At 41.1% G+C, this 13,501-nt stretch overlaps 1 long non-coding RNA gene across 1 annotated transcript in view; it reads right to left on the bottom strand.

The window, feature by feature from the left end:
* Positions 1-9,296, bottom strand: part of LOC137851856 (uncharacterized) — a 90,820-nt gene extending 81,524 nt beyond the window's left edge. The window contains exon 1 of the long non-coding RNA XR_011093542.1: positions 9,176-9,296. This is a non-coding gene — a long non-coding RNA (uncharacterized lncRNA). The remainder of the gene's footprint in view (positions 1-9,175) is intronic.
* Positions 9,297-13,501: the final 4,205 nt, after the last annotated feature.

The following is a 13,501-nucleotide window of genomic DNA, read 5'->3' as shown; positions in this document are numbered from 1 at the left end:
CTGAGTATTCAAAGTGTGTAAATAATACCCAAACTGAAGTTACACAGTGACAAGAATTTCAGAATGTTGATCATTTTGCTTCAGTCATTTGGGGAATGAATCCTTTGAAGAATGATAAAACTGCTGGACTTGATGACATCTGACAGGTAGAAGAAAAAATACTTTGGTTAAATAACAAAAAACTGAATACTCGAGCTATTTATTGTGTATTTCTGTCAGTGTGTTAGTGCACGTATGTCATGGCACTCCAAAAATCAGGGACACTTTCTGCAGAGCCAAAGAACTGTCGGCCAGTGTCCATACGGTATCATCTTCACAAATGGCATTAGCATCTGATCTTAATTAAATTAGTTATCACCATTTGCTAAATGGCTCCTAATACCAGAGCAAGCTGGACTGTTCCCAGAAAGTCCCTGCTGTTTAAGTGCTTAACATCACTGAGCAGATCCAAGAGAGCCTTGGGAGGGCATGGAAACAGACTCTATGCTTGTAGATTCATCAGCAGCTGCTCTTGACACTGAAAACTCCGAAGTATGTAATTATTTGTAATTATTAAATTGCATAAATTGATCATCACTCCATAGGGATCGCACATGGAAATCTTTACATAAAACCATGGAAGAAAGAGCCAGTGGTGCAGACAGCAATATTAGCTATCAGAAAACAGTATTTGCAGCAATGTTTTTAGCATCTATGGCAATAAGCAACCAACCTATAATCATATAAAGTCTTATTTCTGCTGGTGACTTAGACATCACAGTTCAAAATTAGGGCTTCACACAGAATCAAAATCAAAACCATTTTTTGGTTCTGATTTTGGTTTGGCTCAGTGACCTGAGCGCTTTCCAGATTAGTATATCTAAAACGAACTGAATCCAGATGATATATAGGCAAGTCTCCTCCATCTTTAGATTCAATTAGCTCCTCAAGAGTTTAGCACATCCAAGATTAAGAGTGATTCACCAACGCCTGGCACCTGGCCTATCAGGGTATCATGCTGAGTTGCTCACTTTCCTAAAGGCCAGAGAAATCAACATACAAAGCTAGTGCCTGTAAGAGCTCATTTGCCAAATAGGGGTAGGGGTAAATGAGGAGGTAGATGGCAACCAAATAATGCTGTGAATTGCTGAACTCACACAGTACCACTCAGCACCTGCATGTGTGCTCAGTGTGGGAAAGTCAGGATCTGCAGAGTTGTATACCGTCAAAATTGCGTTGTCATACTGGATATCTCAGATAAGCCAATATCATTGTGTCTTTTGGGGGATTATCCTACTTGATATTATGAGAGAACTAGCTATTATAAAAGAACATGTTGCATATTTATGATGGTTCTCAAACGTTTTCTTGCTGCAGCAGAAATACCAGAGGTGTGACAACTACCCAATTGGAAATGCACAACAGAATCAGTAGGATATTTAAAAGTATGGATCCTATTAAAAAAAAATAATAATAAAATAAAATAAAATAAAAAGTAAATAATAATAATAATGAGCTAGTAATTTAAGAATGGATTAATTGGACAACTTAGAGTTCTGCTCACACAGGAGTCAGCTGAGTAAAAAAAAAATGAAGAAATAAAATTATTAGAAATACACAGGAATATGTGAACATAGAAATTGGTTGAACAGTACATCACATCACATCACGGTTTGTGGCAATATGATAGATAAAATACTAAGGATATAACCAGGGCAACCCATTGGCCCATCTCTTGTGTTCGTTTTACAAAACTGTGTCACAAAATGATTTATAACAAGAAAAAGTAAGCACAGAGATAACTGTGCAGGTATGGAAGAATAAACAACTCTTTTCTTCCCTTTCTACAAGTCAGAACAAAGGAAAAGACTGAAAAGCCTTTTTCAAGCCCTAACGGTCCTTGACAGGCTAGAGGAAATAATGCCCTAATTGCCAAAAAATGGGAAGAAGAGGAAAGAGGGCAGAATGTCACGGTTACAATTTGTTTCCAATTCATTCTCTCTCTCCAAGGTTCCTTCTGCCCTTTAAGAAATCTGTACTTAAAAAATAATGGACTAGACAATTTCCCAACCAGGAGTCTGGTATAATTCATTTTAATGCCACTCCAGTTGGCTGGGCAATACAATAGATCATTACGTTACGAGAGAACCCTTTGGTCCAGACTATGTATCAGACTGAACTTCTACATGTGTAGTGTATTTATCACGACTACGCTGTCACACAAGGTTATCATGCTGGTATGCAATATTTCTCCATCTCTTTTTAGTGAATTAGGTTCTTTTAGCCAAAATGGAACTGATCAACATAAAAAGACTATTCTGACTTTTTCAGAGTTGAATGCCTGAGTTAAATATCTACCATTGGCACACTCAGGGAAGGTGTCAGAAGACATGGTTTCACATAATCTTAAAGACTAATTTTCTCAGTATGAGCCAGTGTTTAGTCTTGGAAACACATCCTATATCATACTTAGTTTCAACTATTCTCCCTTCACAGTTTTCTCTGTTTAGGATGAGCTCCATGAATAAACAAAAGATTTCTTATTTTCTTAAGTTTGTTCCTGTCAGCATAGAAGCAGAAGAAAATTCTACATGTTTTTTGGCTGCATTTGTTCCAGATCCAGTGACAAAACACTTGGATCATGCTTGGGATCATTTACTATTCCTCTACAAGTAAACCAAACTGAAACATTGAAGACATGTCAGAAGACATTTCAAAGACACTGGGATCAGAAGAAGTTAACAACTAATTAAAACTTTGGTTTGGTAGGCACTCTGTACATGATATTTCCATTGCTTTCATGGCAAGTCAGTGCTCTAACTTCTGACAAATCAGGTCATTTATCCAAGCTCCTTACTGTGAACTAAGCTCTACAAACTTAGCTCTGACTACTAATGTGAACTTTCATCTAGGAGGTATAAAATATAGGAGTATAACTGAAATAAAATCCACTTTTTGCTTGGTGATCATCATCAATAGTGTTTATTTTTGCTTGCCTTGTTTTCTCTTCTAGCATACATGAATCTTTGTCTATAAGTGTCAATTTTAGCCAGACTAGCATTGATTAAAGCAAACTCACAGGCTAAATTCTCACTCAATATTTCAATGTTTGAGGGCAGCTGAAGGAAAATAAATCCTTCTTTTTGTTTTGCTTTCCATTTCCAGCTAGGAGTGAAGCTAGAAGACAAAAATCCAGTATGCAAAGGTCTTCCTGGGTTATTTCCATCCAGGAAAACTCAAGAATCCCCAAGAAAGCCTGTTCATGTGAGTATCCACCTTGTTCCAATGAGCTTCTGAGGTCTGAAATGCTGAGCCGAGGTCCCTTCTGGCTAACTGGATTACCACAAATTCTCTGCCACTTATTTTCCTCCTCTCCTTAGCATTCACAGCACTGCAGCTAAAACTCCTTATCCATCACTGTTCAGACTAAATGTCTATTAGACAGTCCCTAACCATTTTCATTATATACAGATCTCTAATTCTGTTCTTAAGGCTTTGTGTTGGTCCTTCCTGTCCATACATCTTATACATCTCTTATCTTTGTCCTTTACCCCAGTAATGAAAAAGCAGGAAAGAGGCAATGGAAATGCAAGATATGTGGTTGGACCAACCCATGTTTTGTTGCTGTTATTGTGAAGCAGACATAATAGTAGTAATAGTGCTATACTCTTACTATGCTGTTACTACAGTAACCGTTTTTTAAGAAAATTGATGTGTACACCATGGAGGGAAAGGGTAACATGGCCACCAATACCTGGGAAGTGTCTCTCCTGTCTCTCCTACAGACCCTTTGATGATGATGATGATAGGCAATAGGAAAATGGCATCAGTATGTCCCACTCTAGCACGGACATACTGCAAGTGTTATCCCACAAAAGCCTTGTGGCAGTTTTCAGGATGGGAAAGATCTGGGGACAGGGAATAAGAGTTACAAGTGAGACACGGCAGCACTCTCACCTGTAAGTAGAAGGGTAAAGGCTTGTTTCATGTACTCACAATTCTGAGCCATTCTCCCAGATCAGATTTGAAAAAGGAAGGTAGGAAAGAGAAAAAATCTTTCTGTCTGGAGAGAGGTGGCAGGGAAAAAGTTGGTCCAGGGCACTCAGATGCTATTATCTTGATCATGGCAAAATTCACATTCAGTGAGAACAGCCTTTGCTGTTCTCAGCAAAAACACAAAGCAAAGCACTATTTTTTGGGCTGCATTCCTATGTGAAGGATAGAGATCCCAACTAGGGCTTTTTTTTTTTTTTTTTTGGTATGATTTTGTATGATATTGGCATATGACAGTCATTAGAAAGGTGCTGCTAAGGCAGCATTTATCAAATGGTTGTTCCTAAATGAGCAGTTGTCCCTAGGATTTTCTGTCTCTTGGCTATACCATACTGAGAAAGCCATGGACCAAATAAAGATGCTGAAACCCTTTGAAATGATTTGGCTAGTGCAGATCACCCTACAGGATGCGGCAAAGAGTCAAAACTCAGGTCAGATGGTCACAGCAGGCAACTGGGAACCAAGAGTTCCTGCATTAGCACATTATCCTCAAATGCTGGCATAAAGCAATTGACATTTTTGTACTTCACTCAACATGAGCATTGCTAGCATTACTTGAATTAATAGGAGGCACAATACCTGGGAAATGCTTTAAAATTATGAAATCGTTAAGTATGATAACACAGGAGAAACAGTTCCCCAGTCTGTTTGTATTGATAGATATGAAAATAAAGGCTCCTGCCATCTCCATTTTCAGGGTAATTGCTAAAAGAGAAAATGATCTATGTGTCAAGTCAACTCATTAAACAAATTGAGACTTTGAACTACTTGATTTCGGTGCAAATTTAATCACAGAGAGAAAGGGTGAATTGACACTGAACACACTTCCTATCTTCTGCCCTCAGGCCGTTCTAGATGTTACAGTAACACAATATTCTTATTGTTATTTTATAAGCTAGCTGAAAATCAGCATTACTCTGTGTGCTTCTTTTCCACAGTGAACAGAGGAAGCACTTATTCATACATCTGTAGTGAGGATGCATTAAAAAAAGTAAACAGAGACTGTAAGGGGCTTAAATGTCTCTTGCCTGCACTAATACAGGCAGCAGGAGGACAGGGAGTGTGGTGCAGACATGCCTATACTTTCACCTTGGTGACTGGTACCCATTTGTTCATGACTTTGATATAAGCAGGCAAAAGAGCAAAGAACCAAGACCTGTCTCCCTCCCTCCCATCTTGTTGCTGGCATGGTTCATGCTCCAGCACTGTGTAAGGTGGTCCTGGCTCCAGCAGTGCACTTCAGCAAACTTTCCTTCCAGCCTCTCAAGTTGCAGCTGTTATCACCAGATTTCCCAAGGATTCGTTTCAGTACGTGAACAAGATCAATCCTACTCATTACAATTAGGCAGCCAGTAAATAAATCTTGTGTCCTGTCTTTGCAGGTTTTTGTGTTGTGTTGCAGAGTGCCTGGAAATTTTCTCAAAGCACCTGCAGTGCTCCATTGGTTTCATTTTGACATTTAAAACTTTTTACTTTTGTGTAACCACAGAGTGTTTGTTCAAGTCATACTTCTGTGCCGAGCAGAATCTGTGCTGTATTTACCAAGCATAAGCCAATACAAAGAGCGCTCACTGTAATGAATAGTGTTTAGAGTGAAAAGTCTAATGAGTATAGATGCTATCAAAGCTGTTCTCTTGCTCAGAAGTGAATGTTAATGCCAATTACTCATGTTTCTTGATTAAACTCTCTCCGAACATTAAGTACTGCAGAAAAAATCCTCCGTCTCAAAATACGCACATTGCAGTTGAGTCAGAAGCTGGTACCAGGGACAGAGTGTGCTCTGTGCTGTGAACCATCAAGTAATGTTGCCATGAAAGTGCCCTGGATGGGATTTATAAAAGATGACTGTGCTGAGTATTCCACTGGATCATGGTCAGGTAAGTGGACAGCAGACTAAGATGTACTACCAGGGCAAGGAATGTACTTGCATAAGTAAATGACCGAATGAGGACATTTTACATGGGGAAATAGGAGGTTCTGCTAAAGATGGGTCAGTCCTAAAGAGTTACAGCAGGGCGTCACATAAGCCATGACAGCCAGATAATGATTTCTCACGGTTGGAGTTGGGGCTACTCCATCAGTTTGACTGGATCCATGTTCACTATTCTGTTGGAGAAACTGTTGGAGATTATGTCTACAGCAATTCTTTTCTATCAGTAGTTCAATATGATACAAAAGGGACAGGTATCTGGTTATGTACCTGCACAGACAAGTTAGGGGAAATACGCCAACCAGGATCCAAAAAAAAAAAAAAAAAACAAACAAAAGGGTTAAAAAGGCTGTTCCACCTTTAAAGGTGGAACAGCTTACTCTCAAAGCTATGGGAATGCATGTTTGTTTTATATTCACCAAATCAGAGTTTAAGAGCAGAAGGGATACTTAAATATTCTATCCTCAGCCACCTCCTCGGTCTCAGGTCATTGCACTTCCTATAGCTATCACTGTCTTCAGCCAAATGTTTCCCAAAGCTATGACATAGTGACCCCTAAAACAGCCCTGGCACCTCAAGGTAAATAACGGATGTAATACTGAGGCTAGAAAGTACTAGGAAAGTTTGGAGTTGCAATAAAGCTGAACGTGGCTGGTGGAAGACCTGCTCTTCCTTTTCATGTCTGGATTCAGACTGGGCTGAAATCTTCTGTCCAAAGTTTTGAGGATCTTATGAGTGTTGAAGACAACAGTGTACCTTTCAGCCAGCACCTAATCACAGCAGTGCTCACCACAGCGTTCACAAAATAGATGGATGTATTATAGAAGAGCTGGGGGGAGATGAGTGGCAGGAACAGTGAAATAGCTTGTCTTGAAAAAGGCAGGAAGCCATTAGCAGAGCTGGGAAAGGCCACAGATGTCCCAGTTCCAAAGACTGTGCTTTAAATATTTAACCACCCAATGTTTATCCCATTTGTTATCGATAGATCACAGCCCCTGGCATAAATAATGTTTTACACTTTGCAAATATCACTTCATAAATCTTCACAACAGGTGCGTGTGGTGGGTGGGTGACCAGCGTTATCCCCACCTCACCAAATGGGGACTCGGCAGACAGAGACAAAACTGCCAAAAGCCAAAAGCTGCTCGGGTTGGGAAGAGCCCGAAGGCTAACTGACTCCCACAGAAAGCACCTCATGAACCTTGCAAGCAGCGGAAGGCAGAAATTTAAAAACTGGAGCTGTTTGGGGATAATTTGCAAGAGGGAAGAGAGTGGCTCCATGATTTGCTAGGAGCTGAAGGGACTCCCATGGCAGGAGGCAGCCTGCAAGGCCGCTGGGCCGGGGCCGGGCCTGCTCGCACTGGGCACGGTCACTGCTGGCAGCATTACATTTCTCACACAAATTTAAGTTAGCAGGAGAAAAAGGAAGAAATTGGAAGTAATGGGGGACATATGAATCACATCTGCAAGTCTTTGTGCAATTTAGCTTTGAAATTTAAGATTTAAACTAATGTATTCCTTGGCCAAAAGTTATTCTAGCTTCTCCAGGCAGGTGGTAATAGAAAGAAATGTGATCTTTTTGATTAAGTCAGAACATTTACTGCCACTGGGAAGTACTGCACATAATGTACCATGGGGACGTGGTGCTTTCTGCAATTTCTGCTACAACTGCAATATCTTACAGTAAGCTTTCAAAAGTACAGTGTATAGGAAGTCCCAAATCATGCTCATTAACTGCATTTATACAGCAGTGCACCTATCTATTAAGGTGTTAGAGATGCTTCCAGTAAAGCAAATTAAGTCCCGATTTTGCTTCCCAACACCCAGTATAAATCTAGACAACTTGCCCTATTTCTGTAGCATTATTCCAGAATTAAATCCATTCAATAAGGCTTTTAAATTTATGCCTTACTTGGGCACTTGACTATTTCCACCGGTGTCAACAGGGTTGCCCTTACAAGCTTTAAATTCTTCAGTGTCTTAGAAAATTTAAGCATGTGCTGGGGACCAAAAACTGCCCTCCAAGGCTAAAAACAAGAGATTGGCGGAAAGCTGCAAGCTAATACAAAACTGTTAATGAAAATCAAAAGGCACAAGACCTCCAGGAGTAAAAAAGAGAACTTGCAATGTTTAGAAAAACAGTTTAATCCTTGGAGGAAACAAGAGAGCTGAAGGCTGTGAACAGGCACCCTCATTTCAAATACACCAATATTGAGTCTTCCTTCAGGATCCCATTGTACAGATGCTGCACAGAGAGAAGTTGGGTCTCTGGCTCCCCAAAAGCTTACACCTGAGATTTCCACAGTAGGTTTCCAATTGTCTGTAGCTATTTAAATACCCTACAAATTCCATTGTTATCTGCAATCTACTATTAGGGATAGTAAGAAATAACTTACCTAAGGCCTTACTTATCACACACTCAAACACCAGCAAATGAAGCCTCGCTCTCCCTACTGGCACATATAGGGGAAAATTTAGATATGTTTGGCAGAAGGCTTTGGGGGTTTTACTTTCATCCAGGCTTATGTAGGAAATGGAAATTTCCTGTTCCTGTCAACCTGAAATGCCTCTGAGGTCACAACTGCTCAGCTAGAAGATATTAAACTACCACAGCCTCATTTTCTAATGAGGGATACACTCAGCCTAAGCTTTTAAGTTTACTTTAGGATCATCTTTATGGTCCAGGTAACTCTCAGCTCAGCCAGTGCAGGATGCTTAAGTGATGTTGTAATATGAATAATAAATCTTAACCTGGGACCAGGCAGGAAGCTATTGAATGTTGAGGAAACGATGCTGTAAAAAGCCACTTTAGAGATCTGTGCAAGCACAGGGGCTGTGGGCATGTTTGGTTGTCCAAAGGGGGCAAGTGGACACCTGCAGTTGGTTTGCTGTCTGCAGGCAGGTCTTTGCCTACCTTCTCCTGCACTGCACGTTGGAGTGCATACCTAAGGCAGGCGTTGATTTCCTCCCTGAATAACCAGCCCCCTAATTAAGCTGAACACTGCTTAATTCAGCCAGCCTGCAAATGCTGCATTCATTATTCAGAATTCTCCAGATCTGAGGGAACTGAAGGAAAACAAAAACAAAGCTCCTCACAGGATCTAACACCCCCTCCTGCTGATCTGCAGAGACCCAGCTTCAGGCACAGTGCAGCTCCAACGCATCATCTGTTGCCCCACGCAAACAGGTACATGTATGAGAGGAGACACTTACCCACCAGGAGGACAAGGGGCTCTTTTTTTAGAGCAGCCAGAGCCAAGGGACATGGCGATGATTCTGGAACAGCAACAGGAACAGGGGAGGAAGAAATAAGCACAGTCCTTCCAGGTGGTCAGTGCTGACTCTCCCACTCCTTCCCTGAAGCACAGCAGATGCTGCCCCTGGAACAGCTGCCAGCCCCCAGCTGTTGGGCCATTGAGCTCTAGCATGCCCATGGCACTCGTACATCAGCTTCCTGGCTCCCAGCTGCCCCATGGCTTGGGGAACTGGAAATATACTTTCTCTCCCACCTGCTTGCGCATTAGTCACAAGCCAGAGCAGCATCCAAACCTTTGTGTCCCACTCCCTGGGAAGGATGGAATCGAGGCTCACAAGAAAATGGCAGCTGGGCGAGGCTACACACAGAGAGCCCTGCCTTGGCAGTGGATCACAGTGGCTGTCTCCACAGGGCTCCATCTTGGTCTTCATTTTCTTTAAAGGTTGCTGAAAAAATACCAGGAGGAAAGTGCACGAATAGAACATGGGAACAGCGAAGCATTACCACATAATGGAGCGAGGGAGATCAGGAGTGGAAGCGGCTTATTAGCAGCTGGACATGCGGTTTTAGAGAGAATTTGATGCAAAAGCACTTAGAAATTTGGGTTGAATCCAGTGAGTCAGAACAAGCTGAAAGCTGAGCTGGTTCCACTTGGAGCAGCGACATTTTGTTTCACATTTCCCAAGCATTTTGTCTGTCCCCGCACTGGTCCGTGACAAACAAATGGGAGTTGTGTGGCAGCATTTACACTCACTCCCTTCCCTTGGCTGCCCTCCCTACCTCAGCCACAGCATAGCTTTGTGTCCATGTTTTCCTGCTCCCAGAGGACTCTACACCAAAATCCAGGCTCTTCTGGATCTTGACATCTCAGCTTTTGACAGTAGCACTCACTGAAAGGAAGCCAAGAGGACAACTTACCTTATTCTTCTTCCACCTCCTTGTTTCTATGGATCTAGGTTTCCTTTTAAAAAAATAAATAATATTTTTCAAGTTGAACAAAATACCCATTTAAGTAAATGACATTTTTTGAACACATGGGGAAAAAAAAAAAAAAAAAAAAAAAAAAAAAGAAAAAAAAAAAGCCTGCATTAGGTTAACAAAAAAATAATAATAATAATACACTACCCTAATTAGATCATGGAATCATAGAATCATTTACATTGTAAAAGACCTCTAAGACCATCTGGTCCAACCTTTAACCCTTTAACCTAGCACTGTCAAGTCCACCATTAAACCATGTCATTAAGCTCTACATCTACACTTTTTTTTTTAAGACCTCCAGGGATGGTGATTCAACTACTTCCCTGAGCAGTTTGCTCCAATATTTCACACCCTTTCAGTGAAGAAATTTTTCCTAATATCCAACCTAAGCCTCCCCTGGCACAACCTGAAACCATTCCCCCTTGTCTTGTCAATTAGTGCCTGGGAGACAAGCCTGATCTTCACCTCACTATAGCCTTCTTTAAGGTAATTGTAAACAATGTAATGACACTGTCAAGGTTTTTCACCACAGTACCTAAGCACGGGAACCAGATAGTAACAATATCTGGTTCTACAAATGTGGTTTCTTCCAGGACTTCCCAAATTTTTATTAAATTGTTCTTTCCTTTTCTTTTCTTCTCTCTCTCTCTTTTTTTTTTTTTTTTTTTTTTTTTTATCTCCACAGCTGATGAGGGATTTTTTATGAGGATTTTTCAGGAGTCAATGAGAATTATTCACAAAATATATTTTAATAACTGTGGCTATGTTCATAAACTGCACTTTCACATGCATGTGTGCACATTCAAGTTATTATTGCTTTTCAAAAGAATTGCTAAATAGGTCTGGAAAAAATCCCAAATTCGAGAAGGTTTGGAAACAACTTTATCCAGACAGAGCTATTTGATGCTGTCTCTGATTGGACTGTTGGAACATTTCTTTTTTTTTTTTTTTTTTTTGTATATGGAGAAATAACAAATATATATAAAAACAAGCAACAACAACAAAAGTACCACCATTCAGCCAATTATTCACATGGATTATGTGAAAGTCTGGTTTTCATGCATAACTGGCAATAGTTTGTGTATTCAGAAACCACATACTAAGATGCCAGAAATATTAGTAAATAGAATTTAGACTTAAGAGGCTGAAATTCCAAATTAGGCTTTCCAATATTGTGACACACTCTTCAACAGCCTGGCTTCGTTTGCTTACTAGTAATGCCAAATAGGAGATGGTGCACCAGTAGTGTGATTACCAAGCATACCATTCCCATTATTCACTCATGTAAAAAAATACATTTCTTTATAGGACATTGGTCAAAACATCATACCTATCAGCTTGATTTTTTTTTTCTTTAAAGAAAACATATTGCAAAATGTTGGGAGATCTAAGCAAAACTCTAGATTTAAAAGACCAACAAATTTTCAGGGGATCTCAGGTGTTGTAAGAATAATAGGAGCTGGATACTGCTGACATAGCAAGTTGCAAAGATGCCATAAACAGATGAACAACATAAAGAAATAAAAGGAAATCAGACTATAATGTGTGTATTTAAATGGAGATAAATAAACTGATAAAAAGGACAGTGCAGCTCTCAGCACAGATAAACTGGGAGAGATACCCAAAGCAGCCAGGTACGGCAGGGAGGGGAAAACCAATAACAAGGACAAGGAAACAGAGCCCTTCAGGCTAGAAGTTTAACTGTGAAAAATCACACTGTGTTCCCATTTCATCAGTACTGGAGTTACTTGGTCTATATGTGGTTTGTGAAAGTAAGAGTAGCACCCAGCCAGGTTTGTGAAGGAGCAGTACTATAGGAGAGGAGTGAAAAAGTGAATGGTATAGTAATGGGAGCATCAACACCCCCAAGGAAATGATGCATCAGCATTAATCATAATGAGAAATACCTTTTTTCCATCCCAACAGTACATAATAATAATAATAAATGTGTAGAAACATCATTTACATCATTTTTAGCTTTTTCATTCTCATGTTTCAGAACTGGGAAAGAAAAAAAAAAAAAAAAAAAAGTGTTTTCATTGTGAAATGCTCCCAACTCTGCCTAAATGGGTGAAGAGTAAGATTTTGCAAGGATTGCAGGTGGGCAGGGCAGGGGAAAGCTGTCTTCCCCTATAAATGCCATAAGTAGCTACATGTATCTCTCCTCTGTCAGTATTATTGTTTGCAAATAAGTGCTACCTGACAGTCCTACTGGGAAGAGAGAAACAGTGCAAAGAAGATATATGCTGTTTTCTTCGTTATGGGGCAGCACAAGACGCTTTTTGCCCCAGCTGCTTCAGGACTTCTGTGCAGGACCTATGCAGACAAAACTGCAGCTGATCACCTGCAAGTTATCAGGATGCCCCAGACTTTAACACCAATTATCCCCCTGCATTGACAATCTAAGGATAAAATGACAGAACACAAATATTAAACTGCAAAAATGCAAATAGCAGAATTCATGTATTTGGTGGCTGAGCTGGCCACTAAGCTCAGGAACATGTCACAAGCTGGTCCCCACTTCATCCCTGGACCCCCAGTTCTCCTTTTGCGAGGGCAGAGCATCCAGGAGGAAGGTTGCACAGAGAGGTTGCCTTGCTTCTGTGGGAGGATGAGCTCCCACCCTTTTAGAGAAATGACAGAGACAATTGCATATCACTGAACCACACAGCGCCTGCCACAGCAGGAAGGCAGCAAGGCCAAACTGATGGGATAGCAGCAGCGCCCAGAAGCACTGGAGATGCTTGGTCCCTTGGGCCACCTCTGCTTACAGGTGGCCACTACTGGGCCCAGGACATCCACTGCCAATTCTCCAGCTGAAACATTCAGCTGAAGTCATCCTGCTGCCTGAGAATAACACGGCTTCATGGCTCCACTAGGGACTCAGCAGTCTTTGCTGCTGTGTCACATACAGCAAATCAAATTGGTCCCCAGGTAAAATTGTTTCAAAGATACCTGAGTTGTGGCTTGTTGGTCAGACTGCAATTTTTTAAATATTTTTTTTTTCTGGGGGGAGGAGGAGGAGATGATGCTTTTTAAAGGCTTGGAAAGCATCTTCTGTGAGGCAGGTGCTGCTGTGAATAAATAACAGGCTCCATCGGAGCAAGCAACTTGCAGGTTCCTCCTGCCCGCGTGGTGCCTGAGCTAATGATGCTGAGCTGGAGGGCTGCGTACCCTATTACCCATCCCTGAAGCCAGCTGCTCCCCACACCTGCAAAATCTGTACAGAAATCCGTTCCCTTACAGATTGCGGCACTGGCTGGGACAGGACATCTCCTGCTTCTGCTGCCCTAAAGGAAACT

The sequence above is a fragment of the Anas acuta genome, chromosome 2, assembly GCF_963932015.1.
Source record: "Anas acuta chromosome 2, bAnaAcu1.1, whole genome shotgun sequence".
Taxonomy (NCBI): Eukaryota; Metazoa; Chordata; class Aves; order Anseriformes; family Anatidae; genus Anas; species Anas acuta.
The sequence above is the reverse complement of the archived record's forward strand: the minus strand, read 5'-3'. Positions and strand labels throughout refer to the sequence as shown.